Here is a 14,460-nt window from a genome sequence, read left to right on the forward strand (position 1 = left end):
TCACGTTGCCTTGGCAAAGCTGCCTAAGGCCAGCGCCCCTCTTCCCCTCTGACGCTCTCGGTCTGTAAAATGACCTTGAAGGTGCCGCTAAGCAGAAGCCTGCACAAGATGGGCCTGTACATAAAGTTTGTAAGCAACGCAGTGCTGTCCGCATTGCTACCTCTGAGTGGGGCCGGCTGGCATCACAGTTTGGTCGATGCACCTATGTGGATTGGCACTGGCTTGTTAATACGTCATAGAGAAGATATAAATGTCAACGGCAGCTGTTGGGCCAGTAGTCCAGTAAAAGCGCACAGTGTCCCTTCAGACTCACTTGGGACCAGTGCATTTGGTGGGGGGCATGTGGCCATTTCATTACGATTCTCATAACCCACTTGCTTACTGGAGAGCCTGTACCATTTCTTCCTCGTGTCCTCAGCCAGGCTAGGAACCTCAAGGGTATCTGGTCTGTGTCCCCGCCCTCCCGCTTTACGTGAGGAGGACTGGAAAGGGGGGCAGTGCTGGGGCCTGGAATGATGCCGCCCTGCCTGTGCAAGGGCCGCCAAGGCGAGCAGACCTCGGAAACCCCAAATGCGTAGTTGGTCCCCAAGAACTTGACTGGGACTTAAGGCAACCTTGATAGACACCTAAGGTGTCTGTATCTCAGATTCTCTTGTGGCTTAATGGCCCAGGCACACATGGATAATTGCACTCCCCCTGAGGAATAGATTTTAATATCCTCAATGTGACTAAGACACATTCATTAGGGACACAGTATTAAGAATATGTTATTATTATTAAGAAAATTGGGCTAAGGACTATGAGGGCAGAAAACAAGTCGAGATCGCTAAAGGGACAGGCCGTTGTTTGTACCGGCTGATTGTTACGTGGGTGGTTGTCACAAAGAAGCAGGTTGTTTGAAATAACTGTCTACAAGGAAGCGATGGAGGAGAAGCCCAGTGTGCTCGTCTGCCGTTCCCTTCCTGGTGAGGGGATTTGGGCCTCTGCGAAGACCTGTTCATTTAGTTAGTTGGTTTTCTTCGGTTCCCACAGTGCATCCTGATGTCCGTGGCACAGGACACCCAGCACTTAGAGTCCAGGCATCGCGATAACTTGCACAAAGCCGCGCAAAGGGCTTTGTGAAAATACTGGTGGCAGAGCAGGGGAAGCCCTGGACAGTCATGCCGGACACAGCCTGGCCCCCGTTCCTAGCTAGAATCATCGCCTCTAACCTCACTAGCTTTTATTCTCTGCATTTGTCACCTCTAGGGGCATGCCACCTCAGGGTTCATGTTTTAATGTTAATAGTTTTACAATCTTGGGTGCGATTCTTTGAAATGTCTTCCGGTGTTTCTGGACGAAGGCATGCAGGCATTTGGGTTGACGCGAACCTTCCTGGTAGAGGGCTGTCACAAAGCCCTCGGCTTCCCCGCTCGTGGCTCTAATGTCAGTAGCGCCCTCTAGCCATCGCGACCATGCGAAATGTCTTCTCATACTTTCACATACCCCAAATATCGCGGCGTTTTCCCCTGGTTGAGAAAGTGATCGCATGTTACAGCTTTGGAAAGCATTCGGGTTTTATATTCAGCCGATAATTGTAGCTGATAACAAATCGAAACTTTGCAGGACTTAGGAGCAGGCACAAGAAAGGGATAAGAAGAGGAATGTAGAAATCACTCAGACCTTTTTATTCCCGTTTCACAAATAAGCCTGAGGTTTGGAGACTTAACGTGATTTACGCACGTCCCCACGCTGGTAAGTGGCATTAGGCATCTTAGGTGCTAAGGCAGCTGCATGTATCAGCTAACGTGTGTGTATGTGCGTGTGTACGTGCGTGTGCGTGTGTTTGAAAGAACAACAAGGAGAAAATCAATTCCCAGCCACAGAACACAGTGAGAAAGGCCCGCCTACCGGCACAGTCCTGACGTGTTGCCAAGTTCAGACCCATTGAGGCTTTAGAGTTATTTGACTTAAAAAAAAATTGGCATCCCAGAGTTTGAAAACGAATACATTCTGTATTTTTCCTACCTGTTAAAAGCGACATAGCGTCACTCAGGGGCTTTTTGAAAATTGAGAAAAAGAGAATAAATAATATTTTGAGCTTAAGTAGAAAAATTAGAGGGCAGAGCCACTTCTCCAATCCCTTTCTCCAGGTCTGTGTAGAACGGGAAGCAGCACGGCTCGGGCGTTGTCAAGTCAGCACCCAACCCCAGTGCCCGCTGCTGCCGGGATCCGGGCAGCAGCCCAGGCAAGTGAGAGGAAGCTGCGACCTGTGATCCCCGTCCGGTAAAAGGACATTGAACTCATTGTTTGTGGGTGGCGAAGAGAAGCAGAGAGAGAATGACGCTGGACATACGTGTCACTTCCACTGCTTGTAGGAGGTGCTTAATTTTTTAACAGCATATTTAAATATTCAGAGGTATTTCTTTTTTCCATATACAGGTGACAAAATGTGCTCTGAATCACAGCTTTAAAAAAGTTATTCAATTAAAGGGTTTGGTTACCTTTGTCATTTCGGGTTGGTGTCATCCGCTGGCTGCCTGGATCTTATTTCCTTTTTGGGTGACATTCATTTTGAACACGTGGATAAGCATTTTTATACAGAATTTTATCCTGGTTTATCTGCTCTCTTAAGATACTTCTCCAGTTGACGGTATGGCAGGTGACTCAGCAATGGTCCGGTTTAACGGGTGAATGGATGCAGAACGTGTGTGGGGCAGAGCTCTGTTTGGTGATGCTGAGTCCTACCATGTAGAGCTGGCAAAGGTCTCAGCGCTCATCTGGTCCAACTTTCTCATGTTTCACGTGGAGAAAGAAGTCAAGAAAGGTTCAGAAATGTGATCGTATGGCTGGCAAGTGACAGAGACACCCACAGAGGCCAAGGCTCTGCGCCCAGGCTCTCTTCAGTACCCCTGGACAGCTGGAGAGGGGATCCAGGGGGCATTAGACTCCTCCCCCTCCCTTCCCATTCAATGCGAAATCTTGTTTCCCAGGGTCCTCTACCACCGTCCCGTCCTCCACCCACTGACTTCTCCTGATTCTCAATTCCTTCTTTAAAAGCTCTAATTATTGAAGGTTTCTTCTCGTTTTCTTAAGAACTTTGCTGGAAATAGCATTTAATATACAATGGCCATGTCTGACTTTTTGAATCCAGTGACAAAAACATGTAATGGAAGTCTTTGCTCTTTTATTTTTTTAATCGTTGGAAAAATGGATGGTTTCTAGAAAAGGATTATGTCTAGAGTTTTTCTCTTCTTCCCATTTTTCTTCCCCTGAGTTTATTAGCAGTAATTTCATAGGAATCTTTCTTAAGCTACAACCCAAGGCAATATAGCAAACATTGGTTTCTTGTCTAAATGACCTTTAATGAATGTTCAGACTAAATTATACCAAAAGGAGGAGGATATTTCTAGGTAGAGAATCTCATCTTGATACGGAGTTGAAATCTGCCTCCTTTTTTCCAGTCCAGTCTTTTGTCATCGTTCTAGATGCCTTCTACTCTTTCCATTGTATTGTAAGGGGTAGCCCTTACAATATTTGGAATACGGTCTCATTTCTATTTCTGGCTTCCCCATATATTTTTCTTCTCTAGCTACACCTCGTACATTTCCTTAAATCCTCAGTGACCTTCCCACTCTATTCCTTTGGCGCAATGCCAGTGTTACTCAGTGTCCCTCAAGTACCTGAGGGACACTTGTCATTTGTTTGTGTCCCCTCTTCAAATGGTAGGACTCAGACTGAAACAGTTCTGTGGGCTCTGGCCGACACAGACCAGAGCAAAATGCTGTCTCATTGTAGACACTGCACCCATGACCACACAGCCTGAGATTATATTCACTTTCTTGGCCACCACGTCACAGTGTTCATTAATATTGAAGAGGTGGTAGCTGTTACCTCTCAGTCTATTTCTTTCAGCTCGATGTTTTCATCTGTCCATACCTCATTCTAGATCTTGTCCCTGGGCAAGCGAGTCATACAAATACTTCCTGACTCTTGGTTCAGAGAGATCTGGAGTTGTGCTCCCAGGGACTGAGTGCAGAGAATGGACCATTTGAGCCTGGGACTCCTCACCGAGTGTGCAGAGCTGGAGCCATTCCCAGCCACTCGCCTCTCCCTCCTTCCCATGTGTTCCTGGGCCCCCGCCCAACTTCTGCCGTTGCTGCTGCAAATCCAGCCAGAGTTCTCTTTGTCAAGGGTCTTCCGTCTCCGTGTCTCTGCTGATGCAACCATTTGCTTGATGGTTGTGTGGAGGATGGGAAACCATCTTTTATAATGGCCCAAAGTGAAAGTGACTGGAGCAGGTCAGGGAGGACACGTCCGTGGCGTGACCCTCTTAGAACGTATCAAAGCTTAGAGTCTGGACCTTGCCTCTGGAAACAGGTGCTAATCTTCTGTTACCTGTCCGACCCATCACTTGACCGAATTGCCTTTGCAACAGTGATACATTGGAAACATAACACCTCAAACTCTTGGCTCCGAAATGAGCTATCAGTGCTCCGACACGTTGCCCGTGAAGATGGCTGTCGCCTCTCCTGGGCTCATTTTCTCGAGATAACACACAGAGATGATTATTTCCATTCTAAGCTTTTCTATTTATTTCCTTCTTTCTGTTTGCTCTGCATTTAGATTGCTCTTTTTTTTTTTTTTTTTTTTTTTTTTTTTTGCCTAGTTTCCTAAGATGAAAGATTAGGTTATTTACATGAGATCTTTATCCTTTATTTAATATCTCTTTACTGATATCTTCCATTGGTTGAAACATTTTTGTTATTTTGGATACATAGTTTCTTTGAATTCTCTGAATATATTTATTATAGCTCTTTTAAGCTCTGTTTAGGAAAGTCCAAAAGTCTAGGTTTCTGTTGGCTATTTCCCCCACTGTGGATAAAACATATTTTTCTGTTTCTTTGCATGTCTTCGTTGAAAATTAGATATTTTAAATCATAGAATGTAACAATTCTGGAAATTATATTTCTCCTCTCCCCAGGATTTCTTGTGGCCACTATCAGTTGTTTTTTGTTGTTGTTGTCGTTGTTGTTTAGTGGCTTTTCCGAACTAATTCTGTATAATTTGTACTTTTTATTATATGTGGCCACTGAAGTCTCTGCTCGGTTCGTTTGATGGACAGCTAACGATTGGACATAGATTTCTTTAAATGCAAGAAACAGCGAGTCTCCCAGTCTCTGCTGCGGGACTCAGTGGATGTCAGTATTTTGGGACACGCCTTCGATGCTTTGGCGGACAATTTACAGCTCGGCTGTAGCCTTCACTTCGGGCTTGGCAGAGCCTCAGAGTCAGCCAGAGGGAGAGGCTAGGGCCTTCCCAGGTCTCCTGGGCATGCACACAGCCCTACAAATGCAGCGACCTTCTAGATTTCCAGGGATCTGTCAGAGCTTTTCCAAGCTCTCTGTAGAATCTCACTCTCCAGCTTTTTTAATTTTTTTTTTTTTTTAAGTTTTTTGGTCAGTCCCAGTGGGGTAGCTGTCTCAGGCAGTTGCACTGTCGAACAATTGGTGTGTAATGTTTTTCGTTTGTTCATTTGTTTATAAATGCCCTAGGGGTAGGGTTGTTTGAAGAGCGTGAGCTCCGAGCTAGGTTAGGTAGCAATAATCTTAAGAAGAGAGCTTTTTAAGGCCCAGCCAGACAGGTCAAACAGTGACAGTGCTCTGGGGATAGGCTTTTGAGGGGGCTCCAGACCCATTTGTCTCCCTCCAGTGGCTGCTTGGCTGATGATTTTCACAGGTCCCTTAGATGTGGGGCTGTTCGTTTTGTTTTCAAGGCTCTGAGAAGCTGGGGAAAAGGCAGTGGGGCGAAGGCGAGAGAAAGTTCCACGGAGCTCACGGGGGGCGGGTGTCCTCACGTCAGTGCTCCTTAGGTGGCTGCACGCCAGCGGCTGATTCCCACAGTGACCACAGAGTTGTTTTTGACAGTTTTTTTTTTTGTTTTTTGTTTTTGCCAGTGTTCTCGATGATTTTATGGAGGAATGGATTTTTGAAGGTCTTTACTCCACCATTTCAGAAATGTTCCACAGCGATTAGGTATAGACGTGTATGTGTGTGTGTGTGTGTGTGTGTGTGTGTGTGTGTGTATGAGAGAGAGAGACAGATATGTCGGCCACATGATGGGATGCAAGAACAGGTTAATTTGTAGATCAACGCCATTCTGGTGGAAATGGGGTGTGTGTGTGTGAATAACCCTACCTGACTTCTTTGTAAAAACGCACATAACCATGGGCGAGAGAAGTGGAGTTCATCAAATTGCTTCTTTTCTTAGCCAGAGGGAAGTGCTCTGAATGAGAACTCGACCCGAGCGGAGATGAGGGTTGGGGAGGCGTCAGGGTCAGAGAGTTCAGGGCCAGGGAAGATGGAGGCACCAAAGGGAGAGAATTTCTGTTTCCCAGAATTCCCGAAACGTTCCTCCATGTGAATTGGGGGGGATGTGTTGTGCGTTTGTTCATGGCTAGAAAATCACGGGACAGGAGAGGAGTCGGGCTGCTCCTGGACCAGAGGCCAGAAGGCAGGAAGCTGCTCTTCTAAGTCGTGTCGGTCCCCCTGGGTGGGCCCCTCTATCTGCTTCAGTTTTAGTGTCCGTGAAACGATGTTGCTACTCTAAATTCTGCAGTTTTACGAGTTAGAGGCCTGCAACATATAGTGAGCTACACTGAAAGTGAACCAGTAAGAGCTTGAAACATTTTTTTGTGTATGTGTGCCCTTAAACAACATATCATTCAGTTTTGTCTATTTTTGGACTGTGTATAAGATAGAAACACGCGCGTTACTTTCTTTGGTGACTTGTTCGTTTTGCTAAACATCCTGTTTAAGAGAGAATTCCATGTTCTGTGTGATTGAGGTTCATTCGCTTTCATTGAAAAGCCGTGTTCACCGTTATTTATTCACTCTACTGCTGGTGGATGTTTGGGCTGTTTGGAGTTTGGGGCGGTTAGAAACAAAGTGACTGTGGGCATCCTTGTGCAAGTCCCCGGTCCCTATGCCACAGTTTCCTAGGGAGTATTCTTAGGGGTAGAGTTGCTGGATCGGGTGACCGTGCACAGTCAACTTTGTTAGGCATTGTCACTGATTTCCGGAGCGGCCCCCTTTTACACCCCGCCACAGCATGTGTGAGCCCCTGTTCTTCCTCATCCTTGACGTATGTGGTGTTTTCAGACTTATAAAATATTTTTCCCTTTTATACACACAATGAAGCAAAAGAACTGTTGAGTCCCACACCGAGCTGTGACAGCTTTATTCTCTAGCTTCAGTGACTGAGCAAACGCAGGGACTCAGGAATGGCCCCCCACGTGGCCTTTCTTTCTGGGAGCACAGCGCCACGTGGCTCGTTGGAGGAAGAAAGTGGCTGCTTGCTCAGCCGGCAACGGACCGGACCGCACACAGATGGGATCGGGTCACTGTCACCGTCACCGACATTAATAATGGACGGTAGACGACTATGCAGGGTGTAAAACATAAAGCATGTTGATAAATCCTCTTGGGAATTGATCGGGAGTTCTGCTGAGACCAAGATGTGAGTTTTTAACACCATTAACAATATTCGCACATAACGTGAGCCGAAATTCCCACTGATCTCTCAGGATCTCTGTCCGTTGCCTCTAATTTCCAGCGTGCCTGTTATCACCAGGGCTAGTTTGGTTGGGGGCAGAGCAGCGGCTCCAGCAAGCTTCCTGCAGCGCCTTAACCATTTCTGCTTCAAGCTCTAGATCTGCATCGGTTGCATGCTTTCTGCTCAGCTCTCGCCTCCAAATTTACTCTCACACTCTCCCCGCCCAGCCAGAGGTAAATGACTGGTAACAGCTCACAATGCTTTCCAAGGGTATTTTCAAATGAAGAGGGACAAAGATCTCAAAAGGTGTCCCCTGTGATTCGAGACTAGCAGATAAATGGCACCCCATCGCTGATGCTATTGTTCTATTATAGCTGTCAAAGGTGCCCTGAAGGGGACGATTATGAGGCCACATCAAAGCCAGGGAGAGAAGAGCATCCTGATTGATTAGTGATGTCTGCCGTAAGTTAGTAGGAGTCACCATGGTAACATGACAGGGTCACGCCTGCTGTACAGGGCAGACACCTGCTCTGCAATTCATCGAATTGGGTTTGATTATGAGTACTGCCACTGACTTGTGGACGGAGTTACTGAGAGAATTAAATGAGAAGATGCGAATTAAACGAGAGGAAGCCTGTAAAGTAGAGTTTGGGATGAGAAAGCAGTTCTGTTTCCCTAGGCTGCAACTTCTTTGAGAATTCACAATCCTGACTTGTTTATCTTTGGATTCTGGCATGGAATAAATACATTGAGTAACTGCTTACAAAAACAGGTTAGAGGAATGAATCTAGGGATTAGTTTTGAATTCTCGGCTCAACAAAGAGAGGAAATAAAAAGATTGGGGTGGGGGGTGTCGCCGGTGACTGAGGCTTTCCTACAGGCCCTAAAGTCACCCTTTAGGGGTTTCCTCCTATGTCTTAAACTTGAAAATTATTATTGAAGTAAAGCAAACACACAGAGATGTGCACAAAAACCGTAAGCAGAGTCGGCTCCACGAATTCTCACATATCCGTGTAAAAGCAATCCATGTAAAAATCGGAACAACACCAGGACCCCAGAGTGCTGGTCTTGCCTCCTCCTAGCCACAAAATGTCACAAAATAGTGAACATAATTAACACATAATGTTACAAGTCGGGATAAGATACTCCTTATATAAGATATCTTATATCTTATATCTCATATCTTATATAAGATATCTCATATATCTTATATAAGGGGTATCTTATCCTGACTCGAAACATTATGTGTTAATTATGTTCACTATTTTGTGACATTCGACCATGCTGTTGCCTGGAGTCATAATTTGTTCATGTTTATCAATGTGTCACACGCCAGTGTATGACCACACCATCGTTTGTTCATTTGTTCACCTGTTGATGACTATTTGGGGTGTTTCCAGCTTGGGGACCATTACAAACAGAGCTACTATAAACGTTTTAGTACATATCTGTTGGTGTTTTTCACTCACATTTCTATTGGATGTGAGTGAGACCTTGGAGTAAAATTTCCAAGTCTTAGGGTGAGTTTATGTTGGATGTTGGCAGATACCCCCAAGGAGTTGTCCAGAGTGGTTACACCAGTTCACATGCCACCGGGAGTGTCTGTGGGTCCCCACTGCTCTGCGTCCTTGCTGTCACCCGTCATCGTCAGCCTTTTAATTTTAGCCATTTTAGTAGACACGTAATATTATTTATTTTGGTTTTGATTTGCTTTTCCCTGATGGGCAATGTGGATGCTATTGGCCATTTCATGTATTTACTGGCCATTCAAATGTCCTCTTTATTCAATCTTCTTCTGGTTTTTTAAGACCATAAGTTACAGTTGGAATTTTTTTAAATGAACATATGTTATTGATTGTACTTGCTCGAAGTTATCAAATTCTGGTTTCCATAAGTTCAGGACTCCTGTGGTAAACAAGTGGCTAATTTCTTTAGAGAGAAAGCTCAGCATCTAAAGTGTACTTTCTATACGTTCTCTATTCTCAAGAAGATCTCATACCTTTGAAATGGCCATCAAGTATATTATATTGTGTCTTTAAAAGTATATTCAAAATTAAAAAACAAAACATTCTTGTGCCCAGCAATAGCCCAAATCTGGACCAGAGCTACCATTTGCCTTATCTATGCATCACTCTGCTAGAGAGAAACAAAGTGCCGTGCAGATTCTAGAATATTCGGAAGTGTGGTAGAAGCACGTGATGAAAAGCCCACCCAGAGGCTGTTGGTCTTGTTTCACCTGGTGCCCGGGTTCCCATCCGTCCCCTGCAGCTGGACTCTACCTCCTGCCCAATCCCTTTGAACTAACTCTTTGGTTGGCCTGTTTGTTCTTGGATGCTACCTGTCGGCTCACTTAGTTCCAGGCTCTGTAGCTCGCAAGGCAGAAATGTCCCACCCCCACCGCCCCATCATACCATCACCCAGAGCCTGGCTCAGACCCCACAGTTCCAAAGCATTTGGCTCTATCAGTGGTCCTTTGGGATTTGTTCCCCGAATGTAAGTATGAGTCAGCATCAGAAAAACCTATTCCTTTTTCTGGAATTAAAAAGTATCCTATGGCCCCTGGATCATGTGCTGAGCATTCTTAAATATTTGATTTCTAAAATTCGTCATAGTTGATAACCAGGGCAATGATGTAAAATCCTAATAGCTTCATAATGCAGTGTAGTAAGAGGTGAAATCGTGAGTGTTCATTGAAGCAGTCTGTAGTAGAAGAGGGGGCGGGCTCACCTGGGCTAATTTGTACATTTGGAAAAATGACTGAGCACATGCCGCGTTCCCTTGATGAGCTGTTACGTGTATATAAATGTTGTCTGGCTTGTGTCTATTAATTTTCATCTCAGCAGTAAATGGAATATTTGCTACTGAGTAGTTTTTAATCAGTCTGTGACATTTGCAACAAAATAAATTGGCTTAATCTTGAGATAAATGAATGCAGTTGGTATGGCTCAGTTATACGAATGTCCCTTAATAGTCACAGCCTGTTCTTTGAAGGATGCTCAGACTGCACGTTAGCCCCTGACTCATAAAAGGTCACATGGTGCTCTGATGACATTTGACAGTGACGCAGACCCAGGGCTTCAGTTAATCACAAAACAGAGTGACTTGCCAGCCCAGGAAAGCTGAAGCACTCAAGACTTACAGCGAAGAAATTCAGCTTGTTATCAACTCTTTAGCTTTTCCTAGTAGTTTAGATTCCAGAAGATAAAAATACTTTTTCTTGTTGGTCAGCAAAAATAGAATATGCCCAAACTGTTTTCTGAGTTGCTGATTTTATTCGGAGAGCCGTTAAGCCTAATATTTTCTAGACTTATTTATTTTTTAAATCAGCATCTTCTCTTATGAGTGTCTTTGGAAAGATTTATAACAAATATGGGAAGGGACACACTGTCCTTTCAGTGGGAGCACAAGGTTTGCTGTGCAAGGACATGAGCTCCAACATGGCACTGTCTGGGGAAATGTAGGGTCGGAATGTATGACACGAATCAAATCAAATAAAATAGTTTTGTATGTTGAAAATAGCAATTATTTTTACCGATCATATAATTAGAAGTAGCTGACAAACCAACCGCTCAATGTACAGAATTCGAAATAGAAGTTAACCTTTAGCATCACGTCCGTCTCTACGGGATCACTCTTCTCTCTTATTTTGCTCAGCGCTGTCACCTGTCACTCTCCCCTGTCTGTAAAGGCGGCTCCCCCATCCCCCTGTTGGAGAAACTGCTTCCCTACCTCCCCCTCACCCGCTGGTCCTCCAAACCGTCCCCACCTCAGCAACTCCATCTACCCAGTTGTTTGGGACCCAGACTAGGGGTCATCTCTGACTCCTCTCTCTCAATCATACCCCACGACCAGTGCATCTGCTGTGGCTTCAATCCCCTAAAGACGTCCCACATCTGACCTTTTCTCTCCACCTCCAGCCCCACCACCCTTGAGTAAAGTGTCCTTTACTAGAGCATACGTGGGGGATAGTTTTCATCTCCGGTCCAAGCTGTGTGTGAAAGTGGGTGGTTTGCTTCTCAGAACAATCAGTACACAGTCATCACTTCTCTCCTTTACCCTCTTTGAAGGCCATCCATCCTCAGCGAGCCACAGCAATCTTGTGATGTGAGTTCAATTATATCGTTCCCTAGCTTCCCCACTAGAAGAAAAAATACACAGCTCCGCTCCATATGGTGGCCCACGACCCTGCTTCTTTCTAGCTCCCTCTTGCTCATCTTCCTGTAGCTGGGTTAGTTTAATTCAGTTTCATGAACCAGTTCCTACAAATCAATAAGAAAGAAAGTAATAACATAATAGAAAAAATGGGCAGTGACTCTGAGACCGAGTTTATTGCTCCAGGGCCCTGGCAGTGTCTCAGAGCGGGAAAGGCAAAGCTGGATTCTCAGGGAATCTGAAGTTTAGTTGAAGGCAGGTCTTTCAATGTAATGACTTCTTGGGGATTGAATAAGAATCCTGATACACCAGGATTTGGATTGGTGAGAGCGGCAAGGCGAGTATTTGGAGACGAAGCGTGTTAGGGCTTAAACGGTTGGAAGTTTTTATTGAAGAGTTGACGGGTCTTTCAGAAAGTTTCTGCAATGAATAATCAAGTTATTTGCCTGGGCGAAAGCAAGCTGGAATGATAAAGTTATATTAATGCACACTCTACGTGGTGGGTAGGAGGCTGTATAAGCGTGCATACGTGGTCCAAGCTGTGTGTGAAAGTGGGTGGTTTGCTTCTCAGAACAATCAGTACACAGAAAAAATACAAATGTCTCTGCAGTATATGAAAAGATGCCCATTTTGACTCATAATACACTTGAAAGCTACACTGAGATATCTTTTTCACCGATTAGAGTTTCAGAGATCAAAAAGTTTGATAAAACCTTATGATGGGGAGGAAAACACAGAACCCTACATATTACTGGTGGGAATGTGAATTGATAGATTCTGTAAGGAGGGCAATCTGACAATGGTTATTAAAATTACAAACGCACGTTCCTGCCATGCAGAATAAAAATGATTACTCGTATTGATCCAGCCAGTCTGCTAATAAAGGAACGAGCGTCTTATAGGATACTTTTTGAGAGGTGCTGTTTTAAGAGATAGCCCTTTAAGACATTAGCCCTTTGATTTTGATAAAAGTTGCAAATGTTATTTTCAATGTTTTCACTTTGCAGGTGGTGATTTTTGCCATGTGAAATTTTGGAATTATATGTTGACAAATGTTTTTATCTTTTTTAAGTGGCTTCTGGGCATGTGTCAACACTCCAAGATTATAAAAACATTCTGCCTTGGTTTCTTCTTGCATTGTTTGCCTTCATCTTTTGGGTTGCATTTAAATCTTTGGTCCATTTGGAGTTCATTTTTGATGTAAGTTGTGAGGTACGGTTCAATACTATTATTTTTTTCATGCAGTGACTCGGCCGTTTCAAAGCTAAGTGTTGAGCGATTCATCCAGCTCGTAATGTGATATTAAATTCTCATGGACACTTAGTTCTGTCTCTGGATTCCCTAGTCTGTTTTATGAATTTGTCCATTTACTGCATCACAGTGTTGTAATTATCGTAGTTTAGTATTAAGTTTTAACATCTACTAGAGTTAATGTCACCTTGTTGCATTCTTGTTCCAAAGTTTCCTAGCTCCCTTCGGTTGTTTATTTTCTATGTGAAGTTTACAACCAGCTTGTTTAATCTCATTGTCTAAAACCTCATTGGTGAATTCATTTGCTGCGTGAAATTCATGGATTAGTTTAGGGACATTTATATTTTATGGTGGTAAGTCTTCCTACCCAAGTTTATGGTATGCCTTTATATTGGTTCAAGTTTATTTTGTGTATGTCAGTAATTTTTAAATGTTTTCTTCAGTATGTAGTTCATATTCTTATGTTTATTATTAGGTTTTCTATTTTTTTGTTCCTGACGTAAATGTGAATTCCTCACGTTCATACCTATTAGGTGTTTGTTGTTTGTAGATATGAAGCTTTTTGATTCTGTATATTTATTTTGTTCCCAGGCATTGTATGGATTCTTTTATTGGTTGTAGTATACTTTTAGTTGGGTTCTCTAGTTATGCAATCATATTATCTGCATATAATGATAACTTTAGCTCCTTTCCAAATTTAAATCTATATATTTCCTTTGAATACTTGCTTGGGCTAATACCTCAAGAATAATGTGAAATGATAATGATAATGCTGAGTATCATTCTTATTTTCAATTCTAATAATATTGCTTCTAGTGTTTCTTCATTAAGCATGTTGCTGACATTTAGGTTGAGATAAATATGTTGTATTATGATAAGAAAGTATCTACTTTTTCTCATTTTATTAAAAGTTTTATCAAGAATATATATTGAATTTTATCAAATGCCTTTTTAGCATTTATGAAGAAGGTCATAGGATTTTTCTTCCTTAAATCTATTAATTTAGGTGAATAGATTTTCTGATACTTAATCATGCTTTTATTCTGGAAATAAACATTATATGGTCATTATATATTAATTTTTAATCATTTGCTGGATCATTTTGTGAATTTTTAAAGGGTTTTTACACCATTTTTTTTTGTATGTGGCTGCTAGCTTTGTTGAGTTTTGATGTCAGTGTTTTTTATATACTTTATAAAAAACAACAAGCATGTGACTGGGATCATGCGACCATCTCTGAACTGACCTTTGTCACCAGGGAATGCTCAGCCTAGGTCATATGACTTCTCTTAGATCTGAGAGTAGTGTCGGTTTCTCTATCTATCTATCTATCTATCTATCTATCTATCTATCTATCTATCTATCTATCATCATCATCATCTATTTATCTACCTAGCCATCATCTATCTAACCTATCATCTGTCTATTAAATCACTTTACTGCAGTATGATTGTCATACAAAAAATCATACATTTTAATGTATACGACTTGATGAGTTTGGAGATAAATATACGTCCCTGAAAC

The sequence above is a fragment of the Pteropus medius genome, unplaced genomic scaffold, assembly GCF_902729225.1.
Source record: "Pteropus medius unplaced genomic scaffold, Ma_sr-lr_union100, whole genome shotgun sequence".
In the NCBI taxonomy this organism is placed as follows: Eukaryota; Metazoa; Chordata; class Mammalia; order Chiroptera; family Pteropodidae; genus Pteropus; species Pteropus medius.